The sequence below is a fragment of the Schistocerca gregaria genome, chromosome 5 (genome assembly GCF_023897955.1).
Source record: "Schistocerca gregaria isolate iqSchGreg1 chromosome 5, iqSchGreg1.2, whole genome shotgun sequence".
NCBI lineage: Eukaryota > Metazoa > Arthropoda > Insecta > Orthoptera > Acrididae > Schistocerca > Schistocerca gregaria.
In genome coordinates, this window is record NC_064924.1 from 5,999,158 (window position 1) to 6,023,053 (window position 23,896).

The 23,896-nt window shown below is 46.7% G+C and overlaps 4 non-coding genes across 4 annotated transcripts; all 4 read left to right on the forward strand.

The window, feature by feature from the left end:
- The first annotated feature begins 1,977 nt into the window (after positions 1-1,977).
- Trnar-ucg (transfer RNA arginine (anticodon UCG)) lies at positions 1,978-2,050 on the forward strand. Its single transcript has one exon. It is a non-coding gene; the product is annotated as a tRNA-Arg (tRNA).
- A 452-nt stretch (positions 2,051-2,502) lies between these two features.
- On the forward strand, positions 2,503-2,575 carry Trnak-cuu (transfer RNA lysine (anticodon CUU)). Its single transcript has one exon. It is a non-coding gene; the product is annotated as a tRNA-Lys (tRNA).
- A 7,198-nt stretch (positions 2,576-9,773) lies between these two features.
- Positions 9,774-9,845, forward strand: Trnat-ugu (transfer RNA threonine (anticodon UGU)). Its single transcript has one exon. It is a non-coding gene; the product is annotated as a tRNA-Thr (tRNA).
- Positions 9,846-23,341: 13,496 nt separating this feature from the next.
- On the forward strand, positions 23,342-23,414 carry Trnak-cuu (transfer RNA lysine (anticodon CUU)). Its single transcript has one exon. It is a non-coding gene; the product is annotated as a tRNA-Lys (tRNA).
- Positions 23,415-23,896: the final 482 nt, after the last annotated feature.

Here is a 23,896-nt window from a genome sequence, read left to right on the forward strand (position 1 = left end):
GTGACGACCATGAAGAGCAGGTGATCGCTCGTGTTAACAGGTTCCCCAGGGCACCAGTAACAACTTCATTTACACCGGTAGGAGTGGAGGAAGTTAACATGATCATAAAAACGATAGGCAACAAGAAAGCAGGTGGACCAGACAAAGTCAGCCCACTGCACCTTAAATACCTCGCACCAAACGCTCTGGAATTCATCACGACGATACTGAATGCTTGCCTGGAGAGGAAGTACTCCCCACTCCCATGGAAGAAAGCGAAAGTAATTGCCATACCAAAGCCACAGAAGGACCATCTCTTTCCCCAAAATCACAGGCCAATGTAACTCCTGTGCTTTTTGGGGAAAGTTCTGGAAGGAATTATACTGAAAGAACTAAATAAATTCCTAAAAGAAGGTAATATAATCATTCCAGAGCAGTTTGGGTTCAGGCGAGAACACAGCACACTCCACCAGGCTATGAAATTAACGGAGTATATATGCAAGGCCAGGAATGTCAGGCATAGCACTGGCGCGGTCTTTGTCGACATAGAGAAAGCCTTCGACCGCGTCTGGCACTACGGCCTGATGTACAAACTTAATGGGTACGGTTGCCCAAAACACCTACCCCATATGCTAACTTCCTTCCTCCGAAACCGAACGTTCTATGTACACGTACCAGGAGCTGACAGCTCGACCAAACAGATAGAGGCTGGAGTGCCGAAAGGCTCCGTAATGGGCCCAGTCCTCTACTCTGTATATACAAACGACATACCTCAGCAACGGGGAGGTCAACTCTCCCTCTTTGCTGATGACACAGCTGTATACAGAAGTGGACGAAACCTGCACTTCATTGCTTGCAAACTACAAGAGCACCTTGAGATCATCCAGTAGTGGGCCAACCTATGGAAGATTACTATAAATAGCACAAAAACCCAGGCTATAATGTTCACTCATCGTAGGATGAGTCCTAATTTAATTGTTAGATTTAATGAAATAGATTTAGAATGGCAGGATAAGATTAAGTACTTAGGATTAGTACTCGACAAACGGATGACCTTCAAGCATCACATCAACCAAATTTGCAACAAGGGATCCCAGCTCATTTATCAATTGTATCCTCTCCTAAAAGGGGATGGCCTAACAGTTCGTGCAAAACTAAAGATGTACAAGACAATTGTATTACCAGGCATCTTATATGGATCGGAAGTCTGGTCACTGGCTAGCGACAAAAACCTGAAGAGAGTCAAATCAGTCCATAACAGATTCCTCCGACTGGCGATAAATGCACCCCGTTTCCAGTCAAACCGTAATCTATACAATCTCAGAAACTTCCCCCTCATCACCGACATCATTAAACAAAAATCAGAATCATTTTTCATCAAAGCCGCCGCCTCCGAATATCATCACATCCGGAACATTGGAATAAACCCAGAGCACCCCATCACCAAACTTCCAAAAATGACAATCACTCGCACATTTCATGGTTAAGCAATCTAGACCAATTCTACAGTTACACTACAAATGAAACACTCAAGATAACACCAAGCCATCAGTTTCGTTCATAACAAATATCAGACAGAAGGCAGGAGCTGAATTAAAGTCTCGGTACCTTAGAACCACAGGGGTCACTGAATCCATCCGACACACACACAGCATAAGGTGGGACGAGGCAGTCTGAATTATATTTTATAGATGTATTTCTCACATATCTCAGAGCATTTCACGGTCGTCGTCGTCGTCGTCGCCGCCGCCGCTTCTGCAGAAGTAACAAATGGCCATCGTAGCAAATGCGGCGAGGGACGCCCAGCCTTCGATTCCGAATGCATAAAGTGTGTGGTCTTGTTTCCCAGTCCATATTTGGTCGGTCTCGTAAGAGGTTGAATGTAACGAATGGGTGGGGAAGAGCAAGGGGCAGCGGCTGTGTACAACAAAAACACAATTCCTCAGGGGTGTGAGCGTTTCGAGATGAGTCTTATATAAGTTAAACTTGATCATCAGTGACCGTGTGGCCTAATGGATAAGGCGTCGGACTTCGGATCGGAAGATTGCAGGTTCGAATCCTGTCACGGTGGTGTTTGTCCAGTTGTGAAAAAGAAACATATCGTTTCAGTGTAGCACTTGAGCAGTACGAAACCGTGTGAATGTTGCTGTTGACTATTTTATGCATGGAGATGCTCTTGAGCTTGAAACACGTACAACAAGACCGGTGTTAACTAGCGAAATGGTCGGCAGAGTGCCGTCGCCGCGAGTTTTGACCTGTACTTGCACATCTAAAACAACGTTGGAAAGTAACTCGTTCGGTTTATGAGTCACATCAAGTATGTGTGTTAATTGTGACGAAACTAGCTCTGCAGGTTGTCATGCAATTCTTTTACCTCTCAGAAATGATTATGAAATAAAAGTGAACTACGTGACGAGTTTGACGTTACGAAAACATTAGGCAACATGGAGAGATTCTGTATGGGACCAATCAACCCAAACGAGTACTGTGTGACGTGCTAACCGGCACGTATACACCGAGAGAGCGCGGCTAGCTCAGTCGGTAGAGCATGAGGCTCTTAATCCCACGGTCGTGGGTTCGAGCCCCACGATGGGCGCAACGGAATTTTGTTCCGCTCTAGATCTAAATTACCGTTTTTCTTATTAACGTGATGTAATGGAAATAGCAACTTTAAGCTATGCCTACGTCTCCGTCAGTCGCAAGGATACTGTATTTGAATGTGAAGGTGATTCTGTAGACATGTGTGAAAGACCTGTTCTGAAATGCAAGTTGTGTTGTTTGGAGAGCACATCGGTTACGTGTCAGATGTGTAGCCAAGCAGTAATGGGTCGCCATAGCTGCAAATATTAGTCGGTAATATGAAGTGTTGTCAGCTGAAGTCTGGTGATCCAGACGACCGTAATAACGAAGTACGCAAAACTACCGCTAGGCCACGCCTCTTTGGCTCAGTGGCAGAGCACTGGTCTTGTAAACCATTGATCGTGACTTCGATCCTCAAAGAAGGCAGACAAATTTTGGAAATCAGTTGCGCGTCGTGGCCGTATACCAAACAGTATCTTTGATTACGAACAATTAGCGACAGGCGTTTTATTAAGAATTACTCTCTGATATTATTAAGGCGAATGGCGCAGATAAAGCATTTGCCAAAGCGGTACAGCATAAGGCGAGGCGGGGAAGTCTGAATTATATGTTATAGATGTATTTATCACATATCTCAGAGCCTGTCGTCGTCGTCGTCGTCGTCGTCGTCGTCGTCGTCGTCGTCGTCGTCGTCGTCGCCGCTTCTGCAGAAGTAGCAAATGGCCATCGTAGTAAATGCTGCGAGGGACGCCCTGCCTTCGATTCCGAATGCACAAAGTGTGTGGTCTTGTTTTCCAGTCTATATTTGGTCGGTCTCGTAAGAAGTTGAATGTAACGAATGGGTGGGAAAGAGCAAGGGGCAGCGGCTGTGTAGAACGAAAACACAATTCCTTAGGGGTTGAGCGTTTCGAGATGAGTCGTATATAAGTTATACTTGGTCGTCAGTGACTGTGTGGCCTAATGGATAAGGCGTCGGATTTCGGATCCGAAGATTGCAGGTTCGAATCCTGTCACTGTGGTGTTTGTCGTGAAAGAGAAACATACCGTCTTAGTGTATCACTTGAGCAGTACGAAACCGTGTGAATGTTGCTGTTGACCATTTTCTGCTTGGAGATGCTCTTGAGCTTGAAATACGCACAACAAGACCGGTGTTAACTAGCGAAATGGTCGGCAGAGTGCCATCGCCGCTAGTTTTTGACTGGCACTTGCACATCTAAAACAACGTCGGAAAGTAACTCGTTCGGCTTATGAGTCACATCAAGTATGTGTGTTACTTCTGACGAAACTAGCTCTGCAGGTTGTCATGCAATTCTTTTACCGCTCAGAAATGATTATGTAATAGAACTGAACTACGTGAAGAGTGTGACGTTAGGAAAACATTAGGCAACTGGGAGAGATTCTGTATGGGACCAATCAACCCAAACGAGTACTGTGTGACGTGCTAACCGGCACGTATTCACCGAGAGAGCGCGGATAGCTCAGTCTGCAGTCGGCCTTTGGCTATGGAGCGGTGCGGTACGTCCCGGCCGCTCCGTGTCGCGTTTCCGAGTGTGTTGTTGTTTACCGCGCCGGCGCGCTAGTGTTACGTATTGCCGTCACGTTCCTGACACACGATGGCTCTTTCGTATCGGAAAGCCACGATCAAGCTGCAGTTCGACACTACGTACTCTAGACCCAAGGCCCACGAAGTAGAGCGTTTTTTACGCGATGTGGTACATGTTGATCCTAATGAGCTGATCGGTATCCACTTATCTATTGTCTCCAGCGTCGTATATCTTAAGTTCACTGACGACGAAGCATGTGACAAACTTCTCAGACGCTCGACGGCAGGTTATCGGTTCTGCCACTCAGACGGAAACGTGGGTGTGGTGACGCTTGAACGTGCTGGATTGGGAATCCAAAATGTGCGCGTGTTTGAGCTCCCTTTTGAAGTTCCAGCGGATTTGGTCACCCTTGCTCTTCGACCCTATGGAACAGTTCTCGGCCACACGGCCGAAAAATGGAAGACCTTAGACACCCACCCTGTCCTTAACGGGGTGCGACAAGTCCGTATTGACCTGCATCGCCATATTCCTTCGTATCTCACGATCGCTGGTTGCAGGGCAATTATTATTTACGACGGTCAGCCGAGAACCTGCTGCGGTTGTGGCCAGACGGGACACATGCGTACCGAATGCCTGCAACGCCGTCTCGTACAGACACCCTCGACCGACCAGATTCGTCCGTCGACACCGACCTCTCTGCCGATTACGTATGTTGCGGCGGCGAGAGGGGAGACGCCAGCTGTATATGACGACCCCACTGTATTGGTGCGAGCTTTGGAGGACCCTGCAGTAGCTTCCACGGAGCCCCAAGCGTCTTTCAGTGCTGATGCTACTCATGTCCTTTCGTCGGACCCCGGCGCACCGTCACAACGGCTCGCCGACGGTGTGATGGAAGTTGAAGCACAGGATGGAGCGTCCTCCCCTTGCCCTACGTCGGAAACAGAGGCGCGGCAGCGTAAGCAGAAATCACCCAAGCGTCATAAGAAGCGGCGCAAGACAACCGACGACGTAGAACAGCCCGAGGCGACACCGCTGGATGACGAGGTGCCTCAACCGCTCCACCGCGCCGACACAGGCGACCCTACCGTCTCACACGGTTCGACGTCTTCTCCACTACCGCTGGGTCTGGACCACATGGGGATGCGGGAGATCACCGCAGCTCCGACACCGGGGATGCACCCTTGCCTCCGTCTGCCTCTCGAGATCCAGTGGTGTCAACGTCCCTGGGCGACTGGGCGCAGGAGATGGAGTTGCAGGATGCGTTTCAGGACCAAGACGATGCACCGATGCCGATGGCAGCGTCTACGCGGCCGGCGACAGACGCCTAGGGCGGCATGAGCACCTCTCGTCGCTGCCTAGCACTTCGCAAGACCGGCGCTCCACGTCACGACTACTGCCCTCCTGTCATACCATGGTCACCTCCCGAGACTTGATGGACCAGGCATACCGCCTCGCCACGATCAACGTCGATGGCATTACATCTGATGTCAAGACCCGTATGCTGAAGGATACGTTACGCGCTGCCGATCTGGACGTTGTTTTCCTTCAAGAAGTCCGATCAGGACTCTGTCTCGATGCCTACGGATATGACGCCTACACTATGCCTGCAGATGTGGGCGGCGGAGGTACGGTGATTCTACTGCGGGAAGGGATAATGGCCACTGATGTCTCCTATTTACCGTCGGCCCGGGGGGTAGCACTCACGATTGGTACAGTACGTCTGGTGAAATTATATGCTCCTTCAGGCACCGGCAAAAGGAGAAAACGGCGCACCTTTTTTGCCGAAGATATAGCCCCGCTCTTCCAGGGCAATACCGACCACTTGGTAGTAGGCGGCGATTTTAATTGTGTGCTCCGCCCATCCGACCAGGAGCCACACTATACCACCTGCCCGGCACTCCAGGCACTTGTACAGGACTTGGCCTTGTTGGACACCTGGATCATCCAACACGGCGACCGTCGAGCACACACCTACTTTACTAGTCACTCCGCGAGCCGTTTGGATCGAGTCTACGTCACCCGCGGCCTACGATCGGCCGTTGTCGACGCTGAGATGTGGCCGGCAGCGTTCACGGATCACCTCGCATATGTGTGTACTCTCACCCTTCCCCGCCAGCGCGTCCGCCGAAGTAGGGGTCCGTGGCGCCTCAATGTGGCCCTTGATGAGATAAATTGCAGACGCGCAGTCGAGTCCACATGGAGCAATTGCCACCGGCGTTTACCCGCCTACCGTTCTGTACTTCAATGGTGGTTACGGTGTGAAAACCCGCACTGTGCCGAACATTAGTCAGCTATGGACGCGACCGAGCGCGCTGGTATACTGCGACTACTGATTTTTACTATACTGCGCTCCGCGAACTGGCTGTACAACCGCCGTCGCCAGAGCGACAATCAGCAGTACAACGCGTCAAGGCACAATTGCTTCGTATCAACGCCGTACGTCTTGCGGGTGTGCGGGTGCGTGCGAGGACGACTGATGATGTTCGTGGTGAACGACCTTCCCTCCTCCATATCATTCAAGAACGCCGAAGACGCAAGAGGCAGCTCATTACCGAGGTTGAGACGGAGGATGGGCGACGCGTTGACGCACAAATGGATATCGTCCGAGCGTTCACACAGTCATATAAACTTCTTTACGAGAGGGAGTCCCACATGAATGTAGGGGTCAGGGAAGTCCTATCTGACCTACCAGTCTCTCGGAACCTACAAGATGATGCTACGCTCTTGGCGGTGACTTTGGAAGAACTGCGAGAGGCTCTGTTGCGTGGCTCTCCCAACAAAACGCCTGGCCCTGACGGCCTCCCTCTTGAATTTTACAAGCGGTTCTTTGATCTCATGGGCCCAATGTGGGTCAGGATGTACAATGAACTCCTGGACGCCGATTTTCAGGTACCATCTGACTTTACTGAGGGTCTCTTGATCCCTGTGCCCAAACCCGGCGGAGGCCGTCGCCCTCTTGATTTTCGCCCGTTGACAATGCTAAACACTGACTATAAGCTGTTGACACGCATGCTCCATGAGAGGCTCAAACCTACGGTAATGGCGGCCATTCACACTGATCAAACCTGCCTCGGGGGCGACACTAATGTGTTTACGACTTTAAGCACCTATAGAGACGTAGTGGCGCTCATGCAAACTTGCCGCCTCCAAGGCGCTCTTGTTGCGCTGGACTTCGACCATGCTTTCGACCGCGTTAACCATGGTTTCCTGCGTGCTGTTATGGAACACATCGGTATCCCGCGTCTGACGACATCTGTTGTGCTTCGATTGATCCATGGGGCTGTCACGAGGATTATGATCAACGGCTGTCGGTCCGCCCCCGTCCGTGTCAACAGGTCCGTCCGGCAGGGTTGTCCTCTTTCTGCCATGCTCTTCGCCGTTGCCCTCGAACCAGCTCTTCACGGACTACGGCGACGCTTAGAAGGACTTACCCTCCGTTCCGTAACCTTTCGATGTGGTGCATACGCCGACGATGTGATGTTCTTAGCACGGTCTGGTGACGAAATACACACGGCGTTTTCCTGGCTCCACCAGTATGGGGCGGTGGCAGGCAGTGTGCTCAACCTTAGGAAATCACGCTACATGGAGGTAGGACGAGGAATGACTGCAGGTCTGGCCGTACCTCTGACAAAGGTCCCGATGCTCAAGTGTTTAGGGATATCACTCCATCGACAAATTCAACGCACGGCGGCCTTTACGTATCGTATGGTCTTACGACGACTCCGTTTAGAGGCTCGTCTCAATAAATTCAGATCATTGAACATTTTGCAACGCACCCAATACGTCAATGTGTACATGGCTTCTCACCTTAACCATTACGCCCATGTACTGCCGATAACGGACACGATGGCTTCCAGGATACAGGCAGTGTTTGGACACGTGGTGAACGATGGTGCTGTTTTCAAGATCCGTTTTGTTACGCTTACTTTACCCTTCGACAAAGGCGGTGTTGGACTCACTCACGTCAAGCCCAGAGCGCTGGCACTGTATCTCCGTTCCATGAGGCGACTCTGGCTTTCACCAACAGCCAGTCTCCCCGGCCTACTGATTGAAGAAGTGGCCCCACGTACGCTGTACCCACCGATACCAGTTGGACATTTATCGCCCTCGCTGTCACATATTAGAACGTTTTTCGTAGAGCATAGCTATGTGTTGCGGGTTATATCGGAGACACGGAATTCGACAGCGAAGACTTATTATAGTGCTCTCCAGCACTGGACTCCGAATAACGACATTGTACGGCGCCACCCTACGGTCGACTGGCCACGGGTATGGCGAGCCATCCACGCGCCGTTCCTGTCTACTTTCGTGCGGTCGACGTGGTATGTGGTCGTTAACGAGAAACTTCCAACCCGACAACGGCTGCATGCCATTCACCTAATTGACGACCCTGTGTGCCCCCGTTGCACGACGTTAGACACGGACGAACATAGACTGAACTGTGGCCCCGCGCGTGAGTGCTGGAAACTGATCCGCCAGATCCTGGCTTTCCTGCTCCGCCGCCCCTACGTTTCGATTTTACCCCAAGAACTCTTTCATCCCGACGCTGTCTATTTCCCTATGACCCGGATGAATGCGGTTAATTGGGTACGAGGAATGGCGATACACTACATATACCGCGATGGAGACAAAGACGTCCTCGATTTATGGTACTATATGATCGACGAGTTTCTGGTCTTAACGAACAGACAGGATTACCGGAACCTTTTTGCGAACTATTTGGGTTCGTCATTCATGGACCCACCACCCAGCTGGGGTGTGCCGGGTGTGAGAAGACATGAACTTGTAGATGTGATCTTTCCACGATTCCCCTATGGTAACAGCAACAGTCTCTGACTGTGTGCAGCGGCCCCGGGCGCTCCAACGATTGGTGGCTGGTGATGTCCAATGTAATGACGACCGCCCGTTCGTGACCGCCCGCCTAGCAATGCGACCGCGGCGAGCAAGATGGCCCTTTTTAGTTCACTTTGTTGGAAACTTTTTGCGCATGGCTGCCTTGTTTTTTTTTTTGTTTTCTTTTATGCATTCTCAAGGAAAGAGAAGAAACAGCAAGAATGTGAATTGGAATGGACTTAAGTCTTTGACTAAGTTTGTAACTTTATGCATACCTGAATGTATAATTGCTATGTAAAGTTGAATTGATAATAAATATGTTACATTAAAAAAAAAGTTGGTAGAGCACTTGCCCTGAAGGCAAAGGTCCAAAAAAAGAAAAAAAAAGGTGATCGGTGTACGTAAAAAAAAAGTGATCGGTGTACGTAAAAACAAAAAAAGTCTGTAGAGCATGAGGCTCTTAATCTCACGGTCGTGGGTTGGAGCCCCACGATGGGCGCAACGGAATTTTGTTCCGCTGCAGATCTAAATTACCATTTTTCTGATTAACGTGATGAAATGGAAATAGCAACTTTAAACTTTGCCTACGTCTCCGTCAGTCGCAAGGGAACTGTATTTGAATGTGAAGGTGATTTTGTAGACATGTGTGAAAGAAATGTTCTGAAATGCAAGTGGTGTTGTTTGGAGAGCACATCGGTTACGTGTCAGATGTGCAGCCAAGCAGTAATGGGTCGCCATAGCTGCAAATATTAGTCGGTAATATGAAGTGTTGTCAGCTGAAGTCTGGTGATCCAGACGATCGTAAGGACGAAGTACGCAAAACTACCGCTAGGCCGCGCCTCTTTGGCTCAGTGGCAGAGCACTAGTCTTGTAAACCAGTGATCGTGAGTTCGATCCTCACAGGAGGCAGACGAATTTTGGAAATCATTTGCGCGTCGTGGTCGTATACCAAACTGTATCTGGGATGACGAACAATTAGCGACAGGCGTTTTATTAAGAATTACTCTCTGATGTGATTAAGGCGAATTGCGCAGATAAAGCATTTTCCAAGGCGGTACAGCATAAGGTGAGGCGAGGAAGTCTGAATTATATTTTGTAGATGTATTTATCACATATCTCAGAGCCTGTCGTCGTCGTCGTCGTCGTCGTCGTCGTCGTCGTCGCCGTCGCCGTCGCCGTCGCCGCTTCTGCAGAAGTTGCAAATGGCCATTATAGGAAATACGGCGAGGGACGCCCTGCCTTCGATTCCGAATGCTCAAACTGTGTGGTCTTGTTTCCCAGTCTATATTTGGTCGGTCTCGTAAGATGTTGGACGTAACGAATGGGTGGGAAACAGCAAGGGGCAGTCTCTGTGTAGAACGAAAACACAATTCCTCAGGGGTGTGAGCGTTTCGAGATAAGTCGTATATAAGTTATACTTGGTCGTCAGTGACTGTGTGGCCTAATGGATACATTCTGGCTCTAGCTGCCGACGCGTACGGACGTGCTTCCGTTTACTGCGTGTAGTCAGTGTTTCGCCAGTGTTTACCTTTGCGTTTCGGTGTTTTTGAGTTTTGTGATTTTCTTTGTGTGTAACTTGTGATTCTTCTGCCTCCTGTGTTCTGTTTTTGTGTCTTCTACCGACGATTATTTGTCGTTTGTGGAGTTTTCGGTAATTACCGGAATCTCCCCTTGATTACTGCATACCATGGCTACAACTGTGAGAAAGAATACTCTGGTTTTTGCCTTCGCTAAGGAAAGACGACGTGTTTAGCCGACTGCTCTGGAAATTCATGATTGGCTTGGTCAGGTACTTGGCATAAATTCTGGTATGGTACATACCACTCAGCTAGATACTGACAACTACTGTGTTTTCGTAAAGTTTTTGGATCCCGATTCGGTCGATAAAATTATTGGAAAATTCGGGTATCATGTCGAATTTTTGCATAGAGACGGCACTACAAGTAAAGTGGCTATCAGGAGAGCTGATGCTCTTTATAGATCTGTGCTGGTGTTAAATTTACCTATCGAGATACATAATGAGAAAATCAAGGTTACCCTGTCTCAATATGTTGAGGTAAAGGATATAGTTAACGAACGTTGGTCGAAGCAATTTAAAATTCAGAGCTTCAATGGTATTCGTTCGGTAGAGATGGAAGTAAAGACGAATATCCCATCTCATATAACTGTTGTCGGGCATAAAGCACACGTGATTTATACTGGTCAAACCCCTACGTGCCATATATGCAATGAATCGGGTCATTTAAGGCAGGACTGTCCCCGTCGTGTCTTTGTACTAAAAACAAATTTAGTCCAACGCCGCAAGATGACCTTGAACGAAGTTTTGGCAACCGATAACACAGCCAAACAGGGTGAGGGTTAGGATCCTGTACCTAGTTCTGGAACTATTGCTGTTGAAGGCAGTGATTTTCCACCCCTGGTAACACGCTTCAATTGTGATTCCTCTGCCCGTGAGTTAGACGTACTAACCAAGAAACGACCACTTGAACGTACAGATGATCATTCTGATGATGACACCTCCCGACAATCTCCTGCTGTACGTAAACAGAAAGCTGGCGATGAAAATCTGCATGTGTCCCAAGACGGAATGCAAGTGGATTTAATTGCAGTTTCTGATACATCTCGCTCACTGCCAGAAAATGCAACGGCAGCTGCCGACAGCGAGAAAGTAGAAGTCCCCCAAGCAGTGACAACTTGCCCAGCTGTAAACAGCGATAATCAGCTGTTTACCGACGGGAAGTTCGCGGAAGCGGTAGAACAACACCACCGCGACACCGCAACAGCACAGCAACCGGCACCAGAGTGTAAACAAGAGAAAGTGTTTACTCCTGAACCGGAAAATAAGCAAACGCCGTCGCAAGCATCACAACAAACGAAGGTAGCATGTAAACAGCAGGCAGTGTTTACAAACCAGGTCTCTCTAGACACTGCTACTGAAGCGGCCGCGTCGAGTGTTGCCACAACAAAATCAGGTCAGGGTTTTCAGGGCGTCCACCGCCGTACGCTAAAACCACAACCGAATCTTACTGTTTCTCGCACCCAAGCCAAACAAAAAGCGGACAAGTCAGACGTGAAATCACAGAAAAATATACGATATGAAATTGTCAGAGAAGGTGCTCCAGATGAGCCTCCTGACACACTCAATGTCGAACAGTCCCTCAGTACTAAGGTGCGGGATGACAATGGCAGACAAACTAACGTTTAGCGACCGTGTTACTAGGACTGCTACCAAGTTCGGAATGACTGTAGTTCTAAACCGGATTTCAGCGCACCAAAAGTACAACAGTTTTTTTTTTTTTTGACCAACATTGTCGGTGGCCAATAGCAAGTTAGAAATGCAAGCATACTCTATCACAACGATCAATATAAATAAAATTCGAACCTCATTAAAGCTAACTGCTCTCAAGGAATTTTTGTATGACTCTGGAACCGATATCGCTTTGCTACAGGAGGTTGTAACGACGGAATTTGTAATACCAGGATACACCGCAATTGTTAACGTATCTTGTGAAACACATACAGGAACAGTGGTTCTGCTCAGGGTAGGGATTCCCGTATCTCAAGTGGAGCGGTTGGAATCTGGAAGGGCAATTAGTATTAACGTTTTAGGTACCACATTGATTAACTTATACGCGCCCTCAGGAAATAGTAATAGACAGGACAGGGCAGCATTTTATAAAGAGGAACTTATATATTTATTACGTCGAAACCCAAACAGTTTTATAATGGGCGGTGATTTTAACTGTGTGTTAAATCGTAAAGATCAACAACCACATTTTAACGGTTCTTTGGAACTTAAACGCCTAGTAACCGACCTAAAACTTAAGGACGCATGGGAACTAAAATATCCAACGAAGGTTGAATATACGTATATAACACAGACTTCGCGCAGTAGAATAGACTGAATTTATGTTTCCCAAAACTTGGAAAGATGTCTACTAAATTCAGAAATCGTACCTGTATATTTTAGTGACCACTGCAGTATGAAGGCGTGCATTAACTTAGCTCCACAGCCGATTCAGATTCTTAGGAACCAGTGGCATCTAAATGTCTCTCTCTTAAAAGAGCAAGGTTTGGCAGACGCGGTATCGGATGCGTGGACCTTATGTCTGCGGTCGATCGAGAGGCACCCCACAGTATTAGACTGGTGGATTAAGGTTGCAAAGCCGAGACTGAGAAAAGTGTGTACCAGATACAGCAGAGAAAGAGGGTGGGAGTTAAAAAACAGTATGGAATTTTATTACAGTTTGCTGCGGGACCTATATGAACAGGCAAACGTGTCAACCATTAGATTACAAGACATCAGACACACCAAGGCGAAATTACTCGCCATTAAAAGACAACAGATGGGAGCTTTAAAACTGAAGTCAAAGGCGAAGTCGGTGGTAGGTGATGAAACAACATCCTTATATCATCAGCTTCGGCATGCAAAGAATAGGTGACGCATTGTTATTAGTGAACTTAAAACCCCCAATGGGACAACACTGACGTCTCAGAAGGAGATTCTAAGTGCAGTATACCAGTACTACTATGCATTATATTCCTCCAGCCCACCTCACGAGGGGTCTCTGCAAGAGTTTCTCAGTGTTTCATCCCCACAATTGACAAGTTCTGAAAACGACCAAATCCTTTCTGAAGTCAGTAACGAAGAGGTTCGTGAGACAATAACCAAGTCCCCGGTGAATAAATCTGCTGGACCCGACGGACTCCCTGTAGAATTTTACAGAAAGTTCTGGTTTTTAATTGGTGACACGTTTACATGCATTGTCAATGAGATTTTTAACGAGCAGACGATACCTGCAGATTTTAAAGACAGCAAAATTGTACTTTTACCGAAAAACAAAAGGACGAAAAGTTTAAACAATTACCGCCCTATTTCACTTTTAAACTCTAACTACAAAATAGTATGCAGGATTTTAAAAAAAAGACACTTTTCCCTCTGACCGACAAATTAATTAGTCAACATCAGTCATGTGCAGCAAATAGAAGTATTTTTACTACAATTTCTGAATATAGAGACATCATCGCCTTAGCATCGGTTTCCAATATCAAATGTGCTTTACTTTTTATAGATTTTAATAAGGCTTTCGACTCGGTGAATCACCGCTTCTTATTTGAGGTACTGACAAAATGAGACTCGTCCACAAAACAGTTAATGTTATAAAAAACGTTGCTACTGGTCTGAACGCTAAATTAGCTGTCAACGGTCAGCTGACGCGGCAAATTCAAATAAACCGCGGCATCCCACAGGGAAGTCCATTATCTATGTTTTTGTTTGTTGTGTCGTTAGAGCCCTTTTTAAGAAGTGTTCATGAAAGGTTAAAGGGCATAACTATAACTGGCAGGAAAACTGTAGTGAGAGCCTATGCTGACGATGTTGGTGTCGTGATAAGAAGGCAAGATGATGTAATTCGACTAGGGGCCATTCTTGAAAACTACTGCCACGCATCGGGTGCGACAACAAACGAAAATAAAAGTACAATCCTGGGAATGCGGGGTCTCGAACGGATACACATCGATTGGGCGAAGTCAGTTACCACCCATAAAACCCTGGGGACAATCCTGACGGCATGTCCAATGAGGATGACAGCCCTCAATTGGAAAGAAGTTTTAACAAAGATTCAAGGGGGACTTATTGAGAACTCACAACGACTTATGAACCAGGTTCAGAGGGTCAGGTTCATTAACTTATGCATTCTCTCAAAGGCATTTTATATGGCACAAGTTTTTCCCTTGCCGAAGTCGATAGCTCAGAAAATAATGTCGAGGATTGCAAATTTCTTATGGAAGGGGGAAATCTTCAGGGTTAACCTAAGAACTGCGACTTTACATCCTAGAAATGGAGGCTTCGGACTGGTGGACATACGCAATAAAGCTTCTGCGCTTTTCATAAAAAGGTCTTTAAACATATTTCACGCCAACCCCGGCAGTATTACTACACAATTGTTTAAATGTGTCCAGCCAGAAAGCCTTCAACCTCCGGCAGACGTACAAAAAATTAACCCCCGCCTGCGATACGTTAGGATCTTGTACACAGAATTGAGCTATGTTAAAGAGAAACTCAAAACTTCACTGCACATTACAGCCAGAGATATCATGAGACAAAGACAACAATATGAAGTACAAAATAAAATTGCCACGAAATATATGAGTCACAACTGGGATGCAATTTGGGAGAATATTAGCTTTAACGGGCTCAATTCACATGTGGTAACGGCATGGTACAAAGCCGTCAATAATATTGTCAGCACCAACGAGCGGCTTTATAAAATTGGGAAAGCTGAAACCCCCTTATGCTAGAAATGTAAACTAGTTGACACTGTGATTCATAGATTTACGTGTGCTGGAAATCTCAACAATTGGCATTGGATCAGGAAAAGTCTTGCACTACTGCAACGAACGTCACCCAATTCCATAACTCCTATGGTGCTTTTCAGACCTGAAACTAAGTATTACCCCAAAACCAAAAATAATGCATTACACTGGTCAATGGGACAGTTTGTCCATTACATTATCAATAAAATAGGTTGTGACGACGAAACGGAATTCAAGCTTTTTATGCAAATGGAGTACAGCAACATTAAGCCATATGTAGACCACAGGAAAATGTATGGAAACATGCTGATCATTTTATTCGAACGAATAGGTGTTTGTTAAAGCGCACAGTCTAACACTAAATCTACTTTTTTAGAAGTACTGCAGAAGTGAAGTATGAATGTACGTTCAAGATGAAGGAAATGCCTCTTCTTTTATCCATTTATGTTACGTCTGCAACCCAATAAGTGTCTCATAAATGCTCGATGTATATTGCAATATAATCACATGTTCCCTACTCGAATGTCTGTTGACTGAAAACTCGAATGACGGCTTTGCAATGAGATCTCCCCCCCGGACGTCGTACAACCAGTGCTCCTTACCACAATAAAGAGAGCAGGCGAAAAATATACATGACTATACCCGCTTTTCTATAACAATTAAAATGCACTGAAGGAGCCATTCGGTGGGAGTGATTGGGGGGGGGGGGGGCATCGTGGCCAGGCCTCGAGTTCTTTGACCCCTGCCCTCGTTGTCCCCGTCATGCTACTAAAAAAATAAAAAAAATGGATAAGGCGTCGGACTTCGGATCCGAAGATTGCAGGTTCGAATCCTGTCACGGTGGTGTTTGTCCAGTCGTGAAAAAGAAAACTACCGTTTTAGTGTAGCACTTGAGCAGTACAAAAGCGTGTGAATGTTGCTGTTGACCATTTTCTGCTTGGAGATGCTCTTGAGCTTGAAACACGCACAACAAGACCGGTGTTAACTAGGGAAATGGTCGGCAGAGTGCCGTCGCCGCGTGTTTTTGACTGGCAATTGCACATCTAAAACAACGTCGGAAAGTAACTCGTTCGGCTTAGGAGTCACATCAAGTAAATGTGTTAATTGTGACGAAATAGCTCTGCCGGTTGTCATGCAATTCTTTTACCTCTCAGAAATGATTATGAAATAAAAGTGAACTACGTGACGAGTGTGACGTTAGGAAAACATTAGGCAACATGGAGAGATTCTGTATGCGACCAATCAACCCAAACGAGTACTGTGTGACGTGCTAACCGGCACGTATTCACCGAGAGAGCGCGGCTAGATCAGTCTGTAGAGCATGAGGCTCTTAATCTCAGGGTCGTGGGTTCGAGCCCCACGATGGGCGGAACGGAATTTTGTTCCGCTGCAGATGTAAATTACCGTTTTTCTGATTAACGTGATGTAATGGAAATATCAATTTTAAACTTTGCCTACGTCTCCGTCAGTCGCAAGGAAACTGTATTTGAATGTGAAGGTGATTTTGTAGACATGTGTGAAAGTCATGTTCTGAAATGCAAGTGGTGTTGTTTGGAGAGCACATCGGTTACGTGTCAGATGTGTAGCCAAGCAGTAATGTGTCGCCATAGCTGCAAATATTAGTCGATAATATGAAGTGTTGTCAGCTGAAGTCTGGTGATCCAGACGACCGTAAGGACGAAGTATACAAAACTACCGCTAGGCCACGCCTCTTTGGCTCAGTGGCAGAGCACTAGTCTTGTAAACCAGTGATCGTGAGTTTGATCCTCACTGGAGGAAGACGAATTTTGGAAATCAGTTGCGCGTCTTGGCCGTATACCAAACAGTATCTGGGATGACGAACAATCAGCGCCAGGCGTTTTATTAAGAATTATTCTCTGATGTGATTAAGGCGAATTGCGCAGATAAAGCATTTGCCAAAGCGGTACAGCATAAGGTGAGGCGAGGAAGTCTGAATTATATTTTGTAGATGTATTTATCACATATCTCAGAGCCTTTCGCGGTCGTCGTCGTCGTCGTCGTCGTCGTCGTCGTCGTCGTCGTCGCCGCCGCCGCCGCTTCTGCAGAAGTAGCAAATGGACATCGTAGCAAATGCGGCGAGGAACGCCCTATCTTCGATTCCGAATGCACAAAGTGTGTGGTCTTGTTTCCCAGTCTATATTTGGTCGGTGTCGTAAGAGGTTGAATGTAACGAATGGGTGGGAAAGAGCAAGGGGCAGCGGCTGTGTAGAACGGAAACACAATTCCTCAGGGGTGTGAGCGTTTCGAGATGAGTCGTATATAAGTTATATTTGGTCGTCAGTGACTTGCAACGACACATTCCGTCGTACGTCACCGTTTGTGGGTACCGTGCAGTCGTAATGTATGATGGCCAACCTAGGACATGTGCTAGATGTAACTCGACGGGACATGTGCGTGCGGAATGTTTACAGCGTCATGTAGTTCAACTTCCAACCGGAGAGAGTGTTCGCCCTCCCGCAATGTCAACATTACCGGCATCGTACGTGTCGGTTGCTCGCGGTGAGCCGGCAATACAACCGATTCGTGATCCACCTGCCGGACCCAGTCTCGCAGTTAATGTAGCATCACCGGACACTCCAGTCACGTCTGGGATGGCTTTTTCTGAAACCCATGACACTAACAGGACCAGTGATATGGTGGTAGAACAACCCATACTGGGTGCTGAGTTAACGGAGTTGTCCCTGGCTCCTGCGACCATGTCCGAACAAGTGACTGAAACGATGCCGAACTCTGACGCAGTAATACGCGGTAATAGATCTCCGAAGAAAAATAAAAAACGGAGGATGGCTCATCAAGGTGCGGAAGATACAGCACCGAGCTTGCGGGGAAAGGCAAAATTAATCGGCCAGAATTTAAAAGAAGGACCAGCTGACGCTGTCGCCTCGACTTCGCGCTCACGTAACGCACCACGATCTGACAACACCGTGTCGGAGCCGCCCGCGACGTCTGACAGCAGACAAGATGAGATGCCGATTCAGAACACTGAGCCACCGGATACGAATCCACCAGTTCCTGAACCAGTAGGCACCCTTTCCTCTCCTAATTGGGCAGACGAGTGTGAAACGAATGAAGATGATGTAGAGATGCAGGAGGATTCAACACCCGCGACTGGCTCCTTGCCCCCTCTCTCAGCAGTTGATGGAAGCAAAGTCCACGTGGCCATGGCTACTCAAACGACCGAAACTGTCAGCGCCTCCAATTGACAGCTAGCTGACGTATCCTAACGTCTACTCCTTTCGTACGGAACATCAATGACCACCTTGCAGGCCTACAAGATCCTGACTCTCAATATCAATAAGATACGTAGCGATTTGAATCTGAGAAACTTATAAGACTTGTTATACGCAGCTGACATAGATATAGCAATGCTTCAGGAAGTGAGTGATATCGAGTTACATCACATAGCCGGGTATAACGCCTTCTTAAACCATGGCAACGGTTTCGAACTTGGAACAGCATTACTCTTAAAAGAAGGGATCATTGCCAATTGTGAGGCAAAACTTGTGACCGGTAGAGGGATAGCAGTAACTGTCAATAACATCAGACTGATTAATATTTACGCACCTTCTGGGTCCAGTAATAGGCAACGCCGTGCAGACTTTTTCCGCCACGAGATCCTTCCCCTCTTCGGGACCAACTACACTGATGTCATTTTTGGGGGAGATTTCAATTGTGTGCTTAGTCAAATAGATCAAACTCCGCACTTTAATCGGTGTGTTGAATTAGAACAGATCGTTCAAGAACTCCGCTTAAGTGACACCTGGACGTCCACGCACGGAATGACAGTGGGTTTAACACATGTTACCAGTCATTCGGCAAGTAGGTTAGATAGAATTTACATATCGTGTAATTTAAAGCCACAACTGCTACACACCGAAATATGGCCCACTGTATTTTCCGACCATGCTGCCTATATCTGTACCGTCAACATGAAACAACAGGAAACCTACCGGAGTCGAGGGTTATGGAAGTTCAACATTGCACATTTGCAAGATACTGCATGTCGAGAAGCCTTCCTGTCCACTTGGACGGTATGTGAACGTAAATTCAATTCCTACAACTCCGCTATCGAGTGGTGGCTCCAATGCGCCAAACCTCAAATTAGGAAAACTTTAATGATTTACTCCCGTCAGAAAAATCAGTGGCACAAACAGATGATGGAATTTTACTTTAAGTGTCTTCGGGAGTTATATAAATTTGACTCGACCGTTATCGGCAGTTTTGCACAGATAAAACGAATTCAGGCAAAAATTTTAACGCTGCAACGGAAACAGTTGGAAGGTTTTCAAGTTCGGGCGCGAGTTCCTACGACGGTGCAAGAAGAAGAGGCTGCCATGTATCACATGTTACGTGAAAGTCGACGAGGCCGTCGGAAATTCCTTACGCAGATCCGAACCAGCACCGGTGCCATAGTTACTAAACAAAGTGCAATCTTGAGTGCGATTGAAGAGTAGTATCGAGACCTGATGTCCAATAAAATAACAGATGATACCGTGTTTGCGGATTTTACGACAAATTTATCACGGAGACTCGGCCCCACAGAGGCAAATCAGCTTATTACTGAGGTGACAGAAGATGAATTAACAGACATTATCCTACGGAGTCCGAAAAATTAATCTCCAGGTTCGGACGGCATACCTGCAGAAGTATATCAAACCTTCTGGCCGCAGATGAAATCGAAACTACTTGCAATATGTAACGAACTCATGAACCCATGTAACGTTATTCCGCAGGAATTTCGACAGGGAATTGTTGTTTTACTGCCCAAGACCCCGTGCAGTGACAACCCAACAAACCTGAGACCTCTCACGTTGTTAAATAGTGATTATAAACTATTCGCCTGTGTCCACAGCCAACGGCTCAAAAATGTCATGACCACAATCACAGGACGGTATCAAACGAGTGTTGGTAGAAATAGATCTATTTACCACACGCTCACGGATTACAGAGATGTGATAGCCGTAGCGGAGGCCTACAAATTAAAATGCGCACTCTTAATGATAGACTTTGAAAAAGCATTCGACAGTGTGAGCCACCGATTCCTTTTCACGTCATGCGAGAATGGAGATTTCCGCACCAGTTCACCCAAGTAATCGACAATATGATCCGTAATAGTACTTCGCGAATCCAAATTAATGGTCGCCTCAGTGGTGCGATTGATATCGCGTGTTCGGTGAGGCAAGGCTGTCCGATGTCGATGGCTCTCTTTGCCATCGCCATAGAACCTCGGCTTGCTACGCTAACTGAACGTTTGCAGGGATTGGAAATCAATAGACAGAAGATTGTGTGCCATGCGTACGCGGATGATGTCGGCTTTCTTGTCGTGAACGCGCAAGAAGTGAGGTCCTCACTTGAAATACTTCAACGATATGCGGCGGCATCAGGAGCGAAGGTGAACTGGCAAAAATCTGGAATCATGAATGTCGGACGGGGAATACATTTCCCCAACCATGCCCGATTACGGGAACTTACCAGTATAAAGTGCTTAGGACTTGAGTGTCGCCGGAAGATACAGAATACCACTGCTGTAAATTATAGAGATTTACTTCACAAGGTTAGGGCATGTGTACAACAGCATAGCATGAGGCAACTGAATGCTCTCCAAAACGTTTAACTGGTCAACACCTATATCGTCTCGAAGATCAACTATGTAGCCAAAGTGTTGCCTCTTCTCAGTGGCACTGCGCATAGAATGTTGTCCGCTCTTGGCCATTTCGTGACCAGAGGCAATATCTTCAAAGTTAAATTTGTTACGTTGACGCTCCCTACTCGGAAGGGCGGATTAAACCTCACTGACGTTTATAAGAAGGCACAGGCGCTCTATCTAAGCAGTATGTATAAGGTGTGGACAAAATCTCCACATTGTCTCACTGCTCACCTGCTCAACGAAATATCACCGGCGGACCTCAACCCCCCGATTGATGTACATCATATTCCACACGACCTTTACCATTTAAAATACTTCCTTTTGGAATATAGTTATGCTCGACAAAGAATTCCGGAGAAGGATATAACGGTGGTGAAGCAATTGTATAAGACTTTGATCGAGTCCACATCCCGGAATAACATCGAAGCGAAATATCCAGCTCACAATTGGCGGGTCATTTGGGATAATATTCATTCACGCCATTTACCGTCTCACGTGCGAGCGTCTTGGTATCTAACGGTGAACCGTAAAATAGCAACCAACGCCAGACTCCATTCCATTCATCTGGCCGATTCACCCTGATGCAACATATGCCAGGTACAAGATAGCGAGGAACACAGATATGTCTGCGAAACAGTGCGAGATGTTTGGGCGGTCATACGACAGTTGTTGGCCAGCATCACTAGAACATGCCCTGCAAACATAACGCCAGCCGACTTCCTCACTCCGGAGGTAGTGCCTTACCCGCAGACCAAACGAAATTCAGTAAACTGGCTTAAAGGCCACACAGTTTACTATCTTTTCAGTGTGAACGAAACGAGTAAAGAAGACTTTCTTCTGTATTTAATGATACAGCACCACCGACTGCAGAAGACTAAAAGCTATAAAGCTAATTTTGCAAACTTTTTAAGCCACACAATCATTTCACAGCCAATATAGGATGGAGTGCATACAGCCGTTTTCCGACATGGTGGATTCCACTCTCCTATCGACCGCCCAGAGTGAAGACAAAAGACGTTAGTGCGGGGACAACTTTACGAGTGTGTCATCTTGATAATTCGTCGGTTTCAGAAAATAACAGCTCGTTTGATGTACCGCGTTACGTCTCATTGGCGGATGCCTTTCACGGAACTGCAGTTCCGAGTTTTTTTTTATTATAACAGAAGATACGATAGAGAAGACAACGGTAGAAGACTTTTAATTTATTTTGTTCATCAATTATTTACTTTGATTGAGGAGCGAGATGCAATCAAGCGGTGCAAAATGCACGGATTTCCCTATTCTCCTGCATAAATATGAAATGGACATAATTAATTTACACTGCGTTTGGAAGCACCATTTCGTCTTCGGATTATTTTCTGTTTTTCTGTTACTGCCGGAGGAGTCAAGCCGCAGTTTTTTTTTTTCAGTAGAAGAGGTAGGGTGACATGGTGACAGTTACGGTGGGAGACATTGTGGCCAGGCCTCGGATTGGACGACCCCTGCCCACTTTGCCTCTCCCTGACTGTTTACCGATTTAAAAAAAAAAAAAAAAAATATGGATGAAAAAAAAGAAAAAAGTTAATGTGAAAAAAAGAAAAGGAAAAAAATGGATAAGAAATAAAAAAAGTGGTCATAGCGTAGAATGTCATTCCTAAGGGCCTAGGTTCGATTCCCAGCTGGGTCGGAGATTTTCTCTGCTCAGGGACTAGGTGTTGTGTTGTCCTCAGACTTGCACATGGAAAACGGTCTACCCGACGGGAGGCCCTAGTCACACGACATTTAATATCGTTTTGCAACATTATGCACTTAATCAACATGAATGTGTCAAGCAATGCATTGCTAATACTATTCATCACAGAATCTAGAAATTATGTCTAAGTCGTCTTGTATCCTCCTACAGTCACCAAACGACGATACGTTAAAAAAAAATGGATAAGGCGTCGTACTTCGGATCCCAAGATTGAAGGTTCGAATCATGTTACGGTGTTGTTTGTCCAGTTGTGAAAAAGAAACATACCGTTTTAGTATAGCACTTGAGCAGTACGAAACCGTGTGAATGTTGCTGTTGACCATTTTCTGCTTGGAGATGCTCTTGAGCTTGAAACACGCACAACAAGACCGGTGTTAACTAGGGAAATGGTCGGCAGAGTGCCGTCGCCGCGTGTTTTTGACTGGCAATTGCACATCTAAAATAACGTCGGAAAGTAACACGTTCGGCTTATGAGTCACATCAAGTATGTGTGTTAATTTTGACGAAACTAGCTCTGCAGGTTGTCATGCAATTCTTTTGCCTGTCAGAAATGATTATGAAATAAAAGTGAACTACGTGACGAGTGTGACGTTAGGAAAACATTAGGTAAAATGGAGAGATTCTGTATGGGACCAATCAACCCAAACGAGTAGTGTGTGACGTGCTAACCGGCACGTACTCACCGAGGGAGCGCGGCTAGCTAAGTCGGTAGAGCGTGAGGCTCTTAATCTCACGGTCGTGGGTTCGAGCCCCACGATGGGCGGAACGGAATTTTGTTCCTCTGCAGATGTAAATTACCGTTTTTCTGATTAACGTGAAGTAATGGAAATATCAACTTTAAACTTTGCCTACGTCTCCGTCAGTCGCAAGGAAACTGTATTTGAATGTGAAGGTGATTTTGAAGACATGTGTGAAAGACATGTTCTGAAATGCAAGTGGTGTTGTTTGGAGAGCACATCGGTTACGTGTCAGATGTGTAGCCAAGCAGTAATGTGTCCCCATAGCTGCAAGTATTAGTCGGTAATATGAAGTGATGTCAGTTGACGTCTGGTGATCCAGACGACCGTAAGGACGAAGTAGGCAAAACTACCGATAGGCCACGCCTCTTTGGCTCAGTGACGCAGTCTGCCTGCAGCGGCCGTGGCGTGCGGTTGTCTGTGCTCAGCGCTGTGGCTGTCTTGTTTACTTCTGCGGGGTAAGTCGCTCGCTAGCAGCGGTTATTCTTGCGTGTGAGAAATGATGTTG